Source organism: Fulmarus glacialis, unplaced genomic scaffold (assembly GCF_000690835.1).
Source record: "Fulmarus glacialis isolate BGI_N327 unplaced genomic scaffold, ASM69083v1 scaffold48028, whole genome shotgun sequence".
Classification (NCBI taxonomy): Eukaryota; Metazoa; Chordata; class Aves; order Procellariiformes; family Procellariidae; genus Fulmarus; species Fulmarus glacialis.
The window spans coordinates 7,085-22,775 of NW_009228709.1; positions in this window are offsets into that span (position 1 = coordinate 7,085).

A 15,691-nucleotide genomic window follows, 5' to 3' on the forward strand; every position below is an offset into this window, starting at 1 on the left:
AGAGTAGAATAAAAATGGGAGTCAGTGGAAGCTGAGAGCTTGGAATGTGCTCTTACAGCATGCGAAAGACACTTGAGGGCTGATTCTGCCCAAACTAGAATCCATCATCTCCATCGACATTGAGCCAAACAGACTGTACTATTCTAACAAGCGATGATGATCAGACAATGTACTCCAGCTAGATACCTGCAGTGGCCCAAAACACAGGAGCTGAATGGCTCCCTTTTTCGTCATAGATTCTACATAGTGAGCTAGGAAAAAGGACTTTTTTTTTGGCCTGTGTCTAAAACTTTGCACTATTTCTATATCTTTTATTGTTGTCATTGTAATTATCAACGTACACAATTTTTGTATGTAAATATTAATATTCCACAGAAATAAAAGTCCATGAAGTGTTTTCAAGAAATATTATTTGCTACCTTGAAATGTCTCTTTTGTATTTGGCTAATTTATCATCAAGATCTGGGTGTCTTGAGTATCAGTTTGTGAAAGTGGTTACCATATATTGTTTGTTTTATCCCAATGCAGAGAACATGTGTCATTTTTGTTGCCAAAAGAATTTACTAAAATTCATATCTCTGTGCCACTCATACTACATAAATCTGGCTTTTTTCAAAAGCAAGGTGTCACATATCTGGCAGTTATTCGCAGTAATCATGCTATCAACAGCTCCTTCCCTCAGTCAGTAATATTTTTTGGATTATAACCTAATAATACTACTGTGAGTTTAGCAGAGAACTTGGATTAGTTGGACATTTTTTAGCTAGAATTTCCTTGCAACATACCTCTCATTTTGAGCATACTCTGATATGGAACCCCTTCAATTTTATTCACGAGTGCTTTATAATGTCAGGCTTAGTTATTAAAGAATGCAGGAAGGCATTTTCTGGACCACATACCTATGTTTCTATACCACAAGTGCCTGGGGTTACTTCTTTACTTTTACATCTGCCGTTGGTATGAATTCTGAAGTATGCTGGTTTTTTGTGATTATGCTGCTGAAAAATGATACCATTTTTTCAGATTCAGTTCATGTAGATTGCACTGCTGAAGCTCATTCCTTCCTCCTTGTCATCCTCTTTTTGACTTTCCTTTAGGTGCTGCATCCTCACTATGTGCTGCTCTCGTGTGTTGGTTTTCCCCAGCAAAGAATGAAGAAAAGAAAGAATGGAAAAAACATGATTTTAAAAACTGCAGTGGAATTCAGTTAAATGTGTTGAAATAGGTAAGGTCTACAGCTAACAATTTTATTAAGGTACACAAAAAAAAATCCATGGGGAGGGCCAGAAGGGAATTAGCAAACTGTGTGTGTCACATCTCCTGGCTCACTTCACTAGTATGTCCCTTTCTACTTTATCTTGTTCTTTATATTGTAAAAACCATAAGGTCTCCATGCCCAAATGGAGGTTTGTAAAGTACCTTGCACTTTGTGAACCTGTGTTTCACCTCAGCGTGCTGCTTTCCAAATGTCATTCTAGATCATCTGTGCATGGGGGTCTTGTGTCACCCTCTCAGACGGATTGTGGCTGGAAACTGCCAGCTTATGGCAACTGATGACATTCTTTAAGAGCCAGCTGAAGACAAAGTGGAAAATCCAGCCGTGTCCATGTGTAAATTCTAACTAAGGCATGTGTCATTGATAAACTTTGCTATTGGGGCTCTCTGTTAGACTTTATTTATATCAACTTAAAGCCTGAAAGAATGTCACTTTGGCTGCCTTTCAAAACATGAAAGCTGAGCATATGTGGATTCATTGAAAGGGAAATTAGTCACTCTTATTGCTTTAGAAATCGAATCACTTTAAAATCCCTGCAACATCAGTATGCCTCCCCATGAAATAAATGCCCCAGATGATTTCTTGTTTTGAACATTGTCTTAATGCAACTCTCTATCTAACTACTAAAGCACAGTTCACCTACTGAAGTATGGAAAAGCATCTGCAAGTATAGCTTGTTCAATCAAAATGTCTGAACAGACTTGGAATCAGCACAGTGTTTACATTTTTGTCAGTTATCTCCAAGTGCTCGCTGCTAGTAGAAGTTGTCTTTTTCCAGGCAGCCTCACATGTCACATAGTACTGGAAAAAGCTCATGAAGAGACCCAATGTCCTTTACCACTGCAAATAGTAGCAAACCTAAAGCTCTTTACTCTCACTCTCACGTGCACATGCATCTACACATTGTTTTCTTAGCTTCGCCAAGGCAAGCTGTTTCCCTTGGTGTAAGAAGAGAGTAAAGGCCCAGAAGATCAAGTGTTATTACCATGGTGCAACCCACTACGGTGATGCAACCCAACTCCTTTCCAAGGGCTCCTCATACTCCATATGACCATGACATGTGTCGAGCAGGTTGCTGGGACTCTGTTGTGGAAAGTCTTCCCCAGTCTGCCAGCAGGTGAATCAGGCTAAGTGACGGCAAAGGACCAAAAAGAATGCTAATACCCACAATGGCAAAATGGCTTTGGTTGATAGCAGCTCTGTCTGGCTCCGAGACTGCTCGAAAGATTTCCCTAGTCATCACTGGGGAGAGTGGCAAACAGGCTGTTTTCTGCTGGTGTCCCTCTTGCATGAAGAGCCTTGAAGCTAGGCTCTTGAGCATCACTCCTGCAAAAGATGTGGGAATGGCAGGCTCAGAAGCATTGAGAAGAGGGAAGATGAGGGGTAAAAGACCTGCTAATCTGTATTCACTTGTATAGCTCATAGCCAGCTCTGTTCCTTCAGTAAGGCCCAGATCCCAGTGGGAGCCTAGGCTAGGAGCCTAGGCTAGGAGCACAGCCTTCCTGAGCACCTCTTCTGGTAAAACTAAGGGTGATTCAGGTTTTAGGTGTCATGAATGATACTGTGGTGGTGTGTTGTCCTTACAGAGAGCCTAGGGCAGGTAGGCTTCTCTCTTAGGCACTCAGTTAAGTACCATAAATTAGGTGGAATGGATCTGAATGACAGAAGTAAGTTAACGATTTCCCCTATTTCTCTTGTGCCGTGTTCCTAACTAACTGGCAAGTGGAGCAGACCAGCGTACTGGCAGGACCATTTTCATTCATTGCACACAGCCACCCTTCCTTCAGACTGCAGCCTAGGAATAACGGCTAAATTGACTTACTCAAGATAATCTCAGATTTGCTGCTTTTCCAGATGGCTGCTTGCTTTAGATGCTTCTTACAAAACTAAAGAAAAATCTGATCAGCCTACTTTTTCTGGGACTTGGTCATGGTCTTGAGACAGAGAATTTCTCATGAAAACTGATAGCAAACTTCATGTATCGAGAGAGATATCTAGCACTGTAGTACCTGGAGTGCTACTGTGATTCCTCTCCTTGATTAGGTGGTTCCCCAGACTCTCTCACAAGTCTGGATTCTTTCTGTATTCACGATCGTATTATTCACAATTTCAGTTTCCTCACAACGTTTGGTATTGACTTCGTATTTTTCTTCATAATAAGACCTAAATTCTCTAACTATTCTAATATTTCGGCATAATTACCGACCACTGGATTTTTATTGTTGAGCAATTTCACAATTGTGTGATTAAAATGAGAGTGTTTGCATGGCAGCATAATAAACTCTGAGCCACTGAGCTATGGTTTTGGATTTTAAACCAGTCAGCTGAGCTTGTGCTCAGGGCTGTGATAACAGCAGATTCGTAAAAGCAATTCAGAAACAAGGTTTCACTAAGTCACTTCGTTAATAATACAAAGTCTGCTAAGGTTTTTGCTTTGCTCAGAAATAGGTTGAGAAAGCTGAAAAGTTAAAGCCTGCAACTAAGAGTCTGAAGCAAATGAGCAAACATTTAAGTACCATCTGAAGCATGCAGGTGGCTTCAAAGAAAAATTCCTAGACAAGTTCCTGTGCTTTGCTGGACCTGGGAGCTGGGTAAGCAGCCAAAGGAGAGCATTCGCTAGCACATGAAAGAGTTCCCTTGGCTCCTGGCGAAGAACAAGTTTTTGGGGGGACTGGAAGTAGTTTCACTTTCTTTACTTGGCCTTGACTCTAACTGCCAATTTAAATGACTTTGTGGCACATTTTCTCCTTGTTTTCAAGTTGTTTTTCTCTCACATCAGAGCAGGCAGGAAAAGAAAATGGGGAACTTGTTACATGGAGAAATATATGCAATACATGCAAACACACATTCAGTCCACTGAAAAAAAGTGGAAAATGTTTCCCCCTAATTTCTTTAAAGTAGGATTAGTAACCTGAGGTGTCCCTGTGCTTCACAGCAGCAGGGATGCTCAGATAACAGTGTGGGTTCTAACCTGAGGATAAAATATCCAATGACAAAAAATAAAATCTGACTACAGATGTGACTATCAGTCACGTCTTTTCTTGTTATATATAACTTACCTACTAAAATTTCACATGCAAATTACTTCTCTGGGGTACTCAAGGGAACAGTAGTAACTTATCAAATTATTCACCTGAAGGTTCCTAAGATTATTCAGCTATCGATTAGGCTCTGGATAGACTAAATATAGCCACAGGGGGCCTTTCTTTAAAATCCAGCGCTGGAAGAGTAATTTCTGTTTCAGCAGCAGCCAGCAGGGCCACCCTCTTGCTGCAGCTTGGGATCTAAAAATGTTTTAAAACCTCTGTGTCTCCTTCATGTGAGAAAAGTGTAAATCAGGAAGAGAGGCGTTGCAAGAAAGGCCATCTGAAGCTGGGCAAACAGTACACACAGCTTTTTGAGCAGGGAGCATTTGGTACAGGGGAACTCAAGAGGTGCTGGTGAGGAGATCATCCTTCCTGGAGTAGCAGTGGTGCTGTCTGCAGCTAGTCAGCGTTGCCGTATCTCACTACTCCTGTGCACCTGTTTTCCCAGGTAGAGGCTGGTAGATCCTGCCTTAGTTCTACAGTGTACGTGGCAATAATGGAAGTTCATGGTTTTCTCTATAGCTAGCATATGCTGCTTTTGCAAAAGGAGGGGTAGGGTCTATCTCAAAGAGTCTGTCTCCTAAATCCAGCCCCATAGCTTCTGTCTACTCACTCAAGATAGGCTCTTCATTCATTGCCTTAGTTAAGTAGAAGCTGTAATTGGTTTGATCAGCTGCTCTCTGTTTGGTAAATGAGGCAAAGCATAGTCTGAGTTAGTTGATTACAAATATCTGGTGAACTAGTGGAATTTTCTGGAGTTTTGTATTTCCAGTCCATCTTCCAGCCAACTTTCTCAAAGTATTTTGCAGGTGTTCCTGCAGGAGTACTCACAAAATCTTTCTTTGGTTGGCAAATTTCATCAGCATCTGTAGCGAATAGTGAGAGAAACAGGGGTGAAAAGTCATTTAGACATTGATCAGTGGGACCAGTGATCTGTTTAAAGCCAACCACAAATTTAAGTAATTTACCACACCGGGCCTTGAAATCTTTGCCAGAAAATTGCTGGTGGTACCCATATCTCCTGCAGCTCTGCCAGGCTCAGGCTTTAATTATTATAGCAAACTACTTTTTAATTTAGTAAGAAAAATCTGAGAAGCTGGGAAGAAAAATGAACTGTTTTTGTGAGAGACTGCTGCACATGGAAATCTTGCGTGACAGCAGTACAGGATGGGACTCAATCTGGTTGACTCCCCTAGAGAAAGGACCCTAGAGACCGAGTGTGTTTGCAGAGAATCTGTGAAGTACAGGGATGGACATCTTCTGGGTAAATTCTCTGTTGTCATGCTACAGAGTTTTTAAAATAAGAGGCAAATTTCACCTGATTTCCTGAAAGGTGAAAAACATTAAAATATCTCTAGCTTCTGTTGCCTAAACCGCAGTGGCATTCGGTAATTCCCTGTTAGGCATGGTACAGTCTATTTTAAAATCAAGATTTTGTTTCATTAAAGCATATGTTTTAATGCAAGGTTGTTCTACACTAGTTTGGAAGAAAGTAAAAGATAAATGTCAATGAGCAGGACAGAAGAAGCCAGTATTCTTGGCAAGTTTTGTTTCCTGTGGCAGCCAGGGCTGTCTGCCCTACAAAGTGCAATGCAAACCTCAGAGTGGCCATACTGCCTTCAGCTAGCTCAGTCTGAATTGTCTCTAATGATGCCCTTAAATGCCACAATGCCTTTAGCTTTTTGAATGTGATTCTTGCCTGTTCAGGAAGCCCAGACCTCGCTGTTAGGTTGGTTCATCAAGAAATGATGGCCTAGGAGTCGGTCTGTTGGGTGTAAGTCTGGGTGCCTTTCCTTCCATGTACATCCCTCTAGTTACAAGGGTAACCCAGTCTCTCAATTTGCTAGTGAAGTTAATATAATTCTAAATCCCCCCTTTTTTCTACTTCCCCAAAGGAGGAAAGGAGCCTTCCCTGCTCATCCCACAGCTCCTTTTAAGAATCTGGAGCACATTTTACCACTGTCATTTTTCCTGTACCGCTGCATGGTGACACTCAGAGTCTCTCACAACCACAGTATGAGCACTACTAAAACCAACTGCTTCTCCATTAAATTCAAGAGCTGAAGTTAAGTGTTACACTCATCGCAACGCTCTTCTCTATTTAAGTTTTTTTCTTCCCTGTCTGGTTGGCATGTAAATGACATAATTTGGCCCGCTATATTAATTGCAGGGTTAGAAGCCAACTTGAAAATCCTTTAGCTGATGTTTTAATTAATATTTTTTCAAGTGCACACTCTTCATGCTCTAGAATTTAATCTATTTACGCCATTATACTCTTACTATTATATGAACCAAACTAAACCAGGCCAAGGTTGTCTGTGGTGCTGCGTGGCGTTAGTGGTGTGTTTGCCGAGCACCCTCTGATGTCACCTAACCACAGGTACTACTCAGGGGTAGCTGAGATGTTCACACAAGGGTGGCATATATGACACTGCCTGAGACCATACCTTTGGCAGTGGGAGAAGATGACCCTGAGCACTAAGCATCTATGAGTAAGTGCCTGAATAAATCCCTTGCTCTCTGGATTTGTTTTCTCAGGCAGCGATCTCTTTCGAACAGAAGCAATGGGTCTGATTCTGCCCTCCCACCGGTATTACACTTTGTGACCCCTCGGATGTGTCATCTTGTGTGGAGGAGAAGCGCATGGTGTGTGCTCCTTTCCAGTGCCTCTACAGCCCTGATCACACTGACAATAAATAACAACAAAGAATATATTTTCCTTAAGTTCTACTTGTCACATATTGGCTAATGATCAAAGAATTAACCTGTTCTAGGGTTTTTTTTTCAGCAGAACTTCAGATCCTTCACATGGTTTCTTCATCTTCCTTCTAATATGTTCAAAAATTAGGGCTGAAACTTGCAAGCTGCTGCATGTGCATTGGGAAATAGCTGACCCAGCGCTCTCCGGGGGTCTGGGCATGGAAACACCTCTGGCTGCAGCGTCAGCCGTGCTGGGGGAGCTCCCCCCCAACAGCTGTGGTGCAAAAGCCATGCACTTCTCAGCCAGCGGTTAAACTGTCAAAACAAGGCTTGCTTGGGCTTCGGGAAGCTTGTTCTTGGCTCTCCACATGGAAGGACTGTCATCCCTCATCCCTTACCCATGGCGTGAGGAGCACAGGGCCCAGAGCGCGGCCAGAGTGCTGTGGGAGTCGGCTCCAGATGGGTTTGCGCAGCCTGTTACATGGTGTACGCTCTTTTTCACTCTCTCTCTGTGCTTGGAAAGAGAGCAGTATTCCTGGCTTTTTTGCCTGGTTTCACAGCCATATATTCGTACAGGGTTTTTTACTCTGCCTAGTGTGATTACAAAGGAAGTAGTGCAGTAGCCCCTCAAATTGAGGGAAAAGAGCAAATCAAAACACACATCAGTCTGCTTAGCCAGAGTGCCAACTACCACAGGGCTGGGGAAAATGTCGTGCACGTGATTTTGCTGCATGTGAAAATGAAGGGAAGGGAAATGAAAAAATATACCACCATGTCATTTAAAAATGTGTACCTACAGAGTTGAAGCAACCACGAGTGATGCTGTGCAGATGTTTTTTCTCTTGCCAGGGAGAAGTGTAGTGGGGCCAGAGTCTTTTAATCTGTCACATATATAACCTAAGATTTACAGTTGGAATCAGACTTGAAGATGTAAATGGATTTTCAATTGCAGAGTCTGCGCCGTCATAATGGCTTTCATTCAGAGCTTTGTCTGGGTAGAACAACAGCTGTTCTGCCTGTGTTTTTTCTTGGTTTATTTTATTTTTAGACTTTTCTCATATGTAAAATGCCAGGAGATGGATGCAGACTGGGAGACCTCGTGGTGATGTCTGCTAAATAAATAAAGTGCTCCCAGTGATACTTGAGTGAAACTTACGTTTAAAATGTTTTCTTCCTTATCTAATTTTGAAAAAAAAAAAAAAAAATACTGCAAGGAGAGAGTTGATTTCAGCTAGTGAAGAGCCCCGACCCAGACTTTTGACCACCTTCCTACTCCTAACATGGCTAATCTGGATAAAACAGGATGCAGAGATCTGATCTGACTTTGAAATTAGGTTTTTGCTTGAAATTGCTAGCTGGTGACTGTTGAGAGTCCCCTGGAGGCTCCAGGTTTTGCCGCTTAAAATTAAAAATTGGGGAAAGCTGGGGGTCACTCATTTAAAAATGCCACCTTTAAAATCCCTACCCAAGAAAAGCACTTGGGTATTTGAAGCTGAACTCTCCCTGTTCAAGTGCAACAATTGTCTATCTGTTTTTTAAAACCAAATTAGCTCCTTTTTGTTTCAATAATTCCCCTTTTTCAACATCTGTACATTTCTGCTGCTGTTTATTATGATTATTAAAGATGCATGTTTGATTGTTCATAAAGTGCACCTGTTGAAATGCAGATACTAATGAGAGTTTCGTACGGAAATAGGAGTTATGAGTCCAAATACCATTATGGACCTCTTTCCCACTGCACACATTGTTTTGTTGCTTGGAGACCTGCTGTATGTTCTTGCTTTAATCTCTTCCACAGAGAAGCTCTGTACTTCTAATAGAGCTGGAAAACTAGAAAGTATTCTGTGTTTCAAAACTTGTGTAGGAGGAAAAGGAAATGTAGGAAAAAACCAACCACCAAAACAAAAGCCCCAAACCAGCTCCCTACAGACCTGGAGCCACCAGGAATTTTTGTTTGGGCTGGGAAAGTAGTACAGGACTTCAGGCACCAACTGAATGACATGCTTCTCTCGTATTCTTTTCATAACCAAGAATGGGAATTACAAGAACCACGACAGTGGTTATATTGTTTCTGAGAAGAGAGCTCCTCTGTGGTTGATCTTACTAGAAACCATGATGAGAACATCAGGGTTCATTTTCCTCCTCAATCATTCTCCATCGATTTCTCTTCTCCTCCCTATCTGTCCCTTTCTCTTTCTCTTTTTCTCTCTTCCCTTTCTGTCCTCAACTCTTCTCGCTTTACCTTTTTTCTCTCTCATCTCCCACAGTTTCTTTGAAACACTGCAGGCATGCAGGGTTGCCCCTGTCCATAGAAGATGGACCAGCGACAAGGCTGTACCTGCAGTTTATAGAATCATAGAATCATAGAATCATTAAGGTTGGAAAAGACCTCTAAGATCATCGAGTCCAACCATCAATTGGTTTGCTTCCACAAAGCACAAGATAGCACTAAGCTGTCTACTGTTCAAATATCAGTTCATGCTGTTCTCACAGGCATTAATCCAGGAACATTATTTGCCTGCTACAGTGGGATACTGCAATGCCAAGGGATATTTTGTCCTATTTCCACCTCCAGGCTTTTATTTTGACATTAAAAAAAAGTGGACAAAAATACATTGTTACCATTCAGAAAAATAATTCATCATCTGTTTTATATGAGTGTGGGTAATAGAACTGGAATTAAGGAAATGTCATCTTTGCAATATGCCCAGACTTCTGAATGAGAGGGATTCCCAAACAAACTTCTTCCAAAGTCACATTTCAGACTTGCAGCTTCCACCAGCAGGACCTCTGGCAAGGCTGGCAGGAGCATGACTGCAAATGCGGGGAGTTTGGAAGCAATTCTCAGAACCACACCGATGCCTGAGCCACGGATTTGTGCCTTGGCAGGACAGATAGATCAGAAAAAGTAGAAGTCACATGCTAATCTCTGAATTGGAGATTTTAATCTCTTGAAGATCAAGGGCCTAAGTCTGACCTGCTTAGATTCTTAGATTCTGCTCTGGTGTAAAACCAGAACTTAAGCTCAGACCTACAGATTAATTTTTCAAATGCCTTATAAAACGTGGCACTACCTTATAGAAAGCCAAGCACTTGTAACCTACTCTAAACAATACCCATTTTGTTGCTCCCTGTCCTCTAGCAGTACTAACAAGAAAAGAATATGGAAACTTCCGCCATTCAGCAAAAAGCCTAGTGTGTCCTCAGATAATCCCTTGTGGGGCTGGATGGTGGGACCAGAGCCAGGCTCTGTCATCAGGGCTCCCCGGCTGGTCAGAGGGATGTGTTTGTTCCCAACCATCCCTTACTGCGTCTCAAGATGAATGGCTCCACACTGACCACTGCAATTGCTTGACGGTCCCAGGAGAGATGCTATTTAAGCTACAGGACGGCACTGGAACGAGAACAAATGTGTCTAAACTGGACATAATTGCATTCACACTGGTTATTAAAAGAGGGTTCCTAATAAAGTTTTTGAAGAGCAGCCAAAATGATTAAAGGGGCAAAGAAACCCCTAATTATTTTAAAAGTAGAACTTGGTATGTTTTTTGGAAGATTTATTGAAGTTGGGCTGCAGAGGAGTCCATAGTCTCAGCAGTCCTTTAACCTTTTTCCCTCTGATCAAGGGGTCTCTTGGTAATTTAGTGTCATTTGTTAACTCTTATCCAGACAAGACATCGCTCTCTACTGGGCTGATGTTGCTCTGCTGTGATCACACTGAGCACTGCTCTCCAAATCAGCAGCAGGAACGGCCACCTCCCATACGCATGCTGATATGGGAGAGACACCGTTCCGTTTAATTTAGTATTGAAAATTCCACTCCCTTCACTGAGGTGTATGAAGACCAATTTGCTCTATGCCAATGTTGGTTTCACTGGAAAAAATCACCTCTACAAATCACCTCCCCAACATACAAAAACAAAATCCCCAAAACTGAGACATTAAAATGAATCACATTCTTGAAAATCTCCTTTTTCTTTTTCCTCCAGTCACAAAATGGGGCTGGCAATACTTACTTGCCTCTGGGAAGCCCTTTGGGAAAGAAAATCCTCACGGCATGCAAGATCATCTCTAAAAAGAGTATTATTTGCCTAGTGATTTGCTTTTATTGTTCTGGTATTAAAAAAAAAAAATCTCTACACAAATTTTGGAGCGTTACACTCAGTTTATTTTGAAAAAGAAATCAAAGAATGTTTTTTTCATCTCTGAGCCAGACAGAAAGAAAAAACAAACGTATTCCACCCTAAGAAAGAAAACACATGAGAACTTTCAAAAATTTTTTTAGCCAAGTTTTTTTTTTCTTTTTTCTTTTCACTAAACAGCGTGGAAAAACTGAGGTGGAGATGGTGAATGAACAAATAGGCTCTGATTTTAGGAAGGCCTGGTTTCTGGGGAACAAGGGTTTTGTCCGTAAGGCACTGTGCTTACCCTTCTCTAGATACCCAAACTCCCTCTGAGCGAGCGTGGGTAAGCGCTGGGAGCCCTACAGCTGCCTCCTCCTCCTGCCCGGGTGGAGCAGGGTGCCCAGCTGTGGGTAGTGCCAGGCATGGGCGGCTGTCCCGCTGCCCGTCCCTCACCCGTGTGAGCCCCGACGCTCACGCCTGGCAGCGCAGAGCCTGCTGCGGGGGCAGCGGGGCGTTCGCAGGGGAGCAAACATCTCCAGGGTGCGCAGAGACACCCGCAGAAGTGAGGGGGGAAAAAAGCAAAGCAAGTCCAGAGGCTGGGGCTGGAGACATTTTGTTCCCTTTGGATGCTACATCTGCGTGAGCTGCTGTGCTTTTAACCAAGGAAGCTGCCCTTGGGGAAAAGCGGTTTTCTTTTCTCACACGTGAATCGACTCGGCTGCCTTTCCCCTACTCGCTGTAGAGCAGTTCCCTCTGACAGCCAGCGGCCGCCCTCCGACCAGCTTCTCGCCTTGCCAGTGATCAGAGACCAGTTCCTGCTACTTGCTAAAAACAGAGGAGCTACTTGCCAGGAACAGAAAATTAAAAGAGGAGGGCAGCCATCTGAGAGAGAGAGAAATAGCAAGATCAGATTAGCCATTATAAACAGCCGATTTAAGCTAGACACAATAATGGCTAATCTAGGGACTGATCCTGCTCTACTCGAGTCAAGACATCCTTCACTTAGGGGCCCACCTGAGGTGGGCTTCTGCTAGGACAGTGAAGTGCAAGAGGGAATTCCTGCTTCTTAAGACCTTCTTAAAGGTCTTGTTCAGCTCAGACCTTTAAAACCAAGTTTCTAGCACCTAGGTGCTGCAAGAACAATGCACTAAAACTGCAATTAAGGGATCAAATAGCCACAGTCATGCTTAGAACTAGGAAGGTGTAAGTGAGAAGAAAGGCTTTAATGAAAATAATTTTCATCAGTTTGATTTTTAATACCTACGAATGCTTCTGGCTCCACGTTTCTCCAATCTCCACATCTCTCTTGGTTACACAAGCACGCACAGAGTAAACAACATTCACTTCCACGTCTCCGCTTAGTGCTTCCTTTATTGGAACATTTGCAGGTATTATTTATAGACATCAAAGGGGATGAGAGTTTGAGATTTATACGCTCTAATCAGCTGAAGGTGTTTCCAAATAAATTAACGAAAGAAGTCAGAAATGACATTAAGAAATCCAGCGCTGGACGTAAATCACAATGACTTTGCACCCTCTCTGCCTTCCCCTCCCCTTCCTGCAACATTCCCAGTGCTTGCCAGGGTATATGAAATTGCATTTAGTTTGATGTAAAACAAGAAAAAGGACGATGGAAATGTGTACTCAGTATGCCAAGTTACATTATTTGTGCATAAGAAGGAAAGCCAAAACTTGAGTTGGGACAAAATAATTTCCTATCACTTAAAACTTTCCATACAACCAGTGTTATCGCTCAAACCATACAGAAAGCGGATTTAATGGGGATGTTTTCCAGACCCTGTGTGGCAGCTCTGACTCTCATGACAATTTCTTGGCCCTTTCTGGTGTCCTGCTTGCATCCCTGCCAATCTCTCCTTTCTGTGACAAGTTCCTGAGCTGTCTTAACGCCCTCCCAATCCTCCCAGCGATTTCAATCTTTGTTGCCATTTGACACCTCCGTTTCCCTCCTGCAGGAATACTGGGTCAGAAGGATAGTCTGTCTCAGCCCGCCTGGCTGCTGAGGCCAGATTTTAAGGGTGACTGAACACGCCAGGCACGCAACTGCAGCATCCCTCTCCAGCCAGTTTTGCCTAACGGCTACACTCCTTGCTTCAAACGTGTGAACAGAGAGCTTGAGCCCAGGCACATTTCATTTCTCAGTTAAATGTGGATAATTAGAGCATTGTTATAGATAATTACAACCCAGCATTGAAATTCACTTTGAAATGAATATTTAATTCATAAACATGTTGCATCCTTAAACTGGCCTAGTTCAATGGATATTTCCACGCTAAGGCCACCCAACTGCCCATAGTTTAGCATTGCTGCTGAGCTAGTTTTCAATGAGCTAAGCAGCTATCGCTGATAAACTGCCATTTCTGTAACCTTATGCAGGCATAAGTGCAGCTATAGCTGCTGATCACCACTGCGCAGGAAACCTCTTTAGAGGGAGTGGAGGACACTGGACGACTCCTGGATCATCTCATCTCGATATGCACCATCACTCCTATTGCTGAAGGAAGAGAAGGATGTAATCAGGGTGAGGAAATGGTACAGCTGGGGCTTACACAGAGGTTTCTCATGAACTTCTTTTGTGGACGGAAGTCTATCAAGTAAAAAGCAGGAAGAATGTCATTTAACATGGCAGATGCTCAGAATGGGCTTGTTTCACCTTAATAAGCCAACGTTCAAAACAACGGTACCAGTGCTTCTAACTCAGTGTGGCTCTGCAAAGCTCCACTCACTAGGGTTTGTGAGGCTCTCTGGGTGTGCAAAGTAATAGTTTTGTACCTTGTTATCCAAAAATAGCAGTTTAACATTGTCTCCACACACACTGTGTAAATATATATGTAAACACTACAGTGTGTATCTACACACAACTCCTAGGTACAGCATGACAGGGTGTATGGCAGAATCATGTATTCAACACCTGATGAAAAAGCCAAAAGAAAAGTCTCAGGAAATCCAAAATGTCTGGAGAATGCCTCCTCCAAAATGTCTGCCTCCAAGATGGCGACACGTGGTTTCTGCAGCTGTAATACACAGACCTTTCGCTTTTAACGAAATGTGCAATTTTCATGTTGTTCCTGTCTCATGTCTAATACGTACCACAGGACAGATTCCCAAATGTAACATTTCGTGTATTTTCTTTAAGCAAATTATAGTTAAAATTAAAAAGCCATCCCCCCCGAATGAACACTGGAGGGAGTGTGGGATGTAGGAAAGCAGCAGGCTTTAATTGGTTGGTCTTAGGAGCAATATTTGAAAATCTGAAGTACAAAATCTTGTCTCCTTCCAACAGAGCTGGAGTATTTGAACAAACTTATCTGCATTCAGCCAAGGTAAACAGCAGGTCAGGAGGCAAAGGGAAAACAACTCTCCTTCCCAAGAAGCCAAAACGACTTCCTTGGTGGTATAGCGTGTGGCCGTGCAAAGAATATAAAAACTGGGAACTGAACCCGGGGTTTCTGCTAGTGAACTTTAACTGGTTGCTAATCTTTTTAATTCCTGATAAGCGGCACTGCTGCCTAGACAACGGCTCATGGGACCATAGAGGAAACTGGCTGGGTGATGATATCATCTCATTAGCCACACTGCTTTCTGTTTTGCAGCACATTTTATTTTCTAGTTTGTTTGGGAGAGAAGTATTGGTCCAAGAAAACAGAGAGATCGATTTACAAAGCACTTTGGAGAAGTGCAAGTTGATTAGACTTTTCTGAGTTTGGCATGTTTTTCTTACTAAATTTTGAAATCTGTCTTAAAAAGAAACATATTTCAGTGTGTGCAGCTCCTTTGTTTCTGTTTTCATAAAATCCTTCATCTGGGCTTGACTTGCAATGTGGGTAGCGCCTACTGGGGTAGAATTCCTCACGAGAAGGGAGAAGGAATGAAAACATTTCAAAATCATTCTAAAAACTCGGAGGTTCACTTCTGTGGCATTTTCTCATGAGTAGAAGGAAGGCAGGAAGGCAGGATGACAGGCAGGCAGGAAGGCAGGAAAGCAGGCAGGCTGGAAAGAAGGAAGGTAGGCAGGCAGGAAGGCAGGCAAAAGAAGGCAGGCAGGCAGAAAAGGCAGGCAGACAGGCAGGAAAGAAGGAAGGCAGGCAGGCAGGTAGGCAGGAAGGAAGGAAGGAAAAGCTTTTATTAACATGGGCTTTGCATAGTACCTCGACAGAACACTGGCTGTGATCAGAGCTATAATCAGAGTATCTAGTCCTTAGTCAACCTAATTGTTACACATGCAGACTAGACTGCATATAATAAGGAAAACACTATCTAAAATCTGCTTTAAAAGTTATTTAACCAGAACAAATCATCTGGGAAAGTACAAATATTTCTAACTGGAAAAATATTTCTCTATAGCTGAGTTAGGCCTGACAGCAAACCTTAATGAATTATTAGTACCTTTATTGTTTTCTTTGGCCCCTGTGCACTATATTTGTAAAAAAAGTCAGTAAAAAAGAGAACAATTGTAAAAAGCAAATATTTTGTACAAAAATACAAAG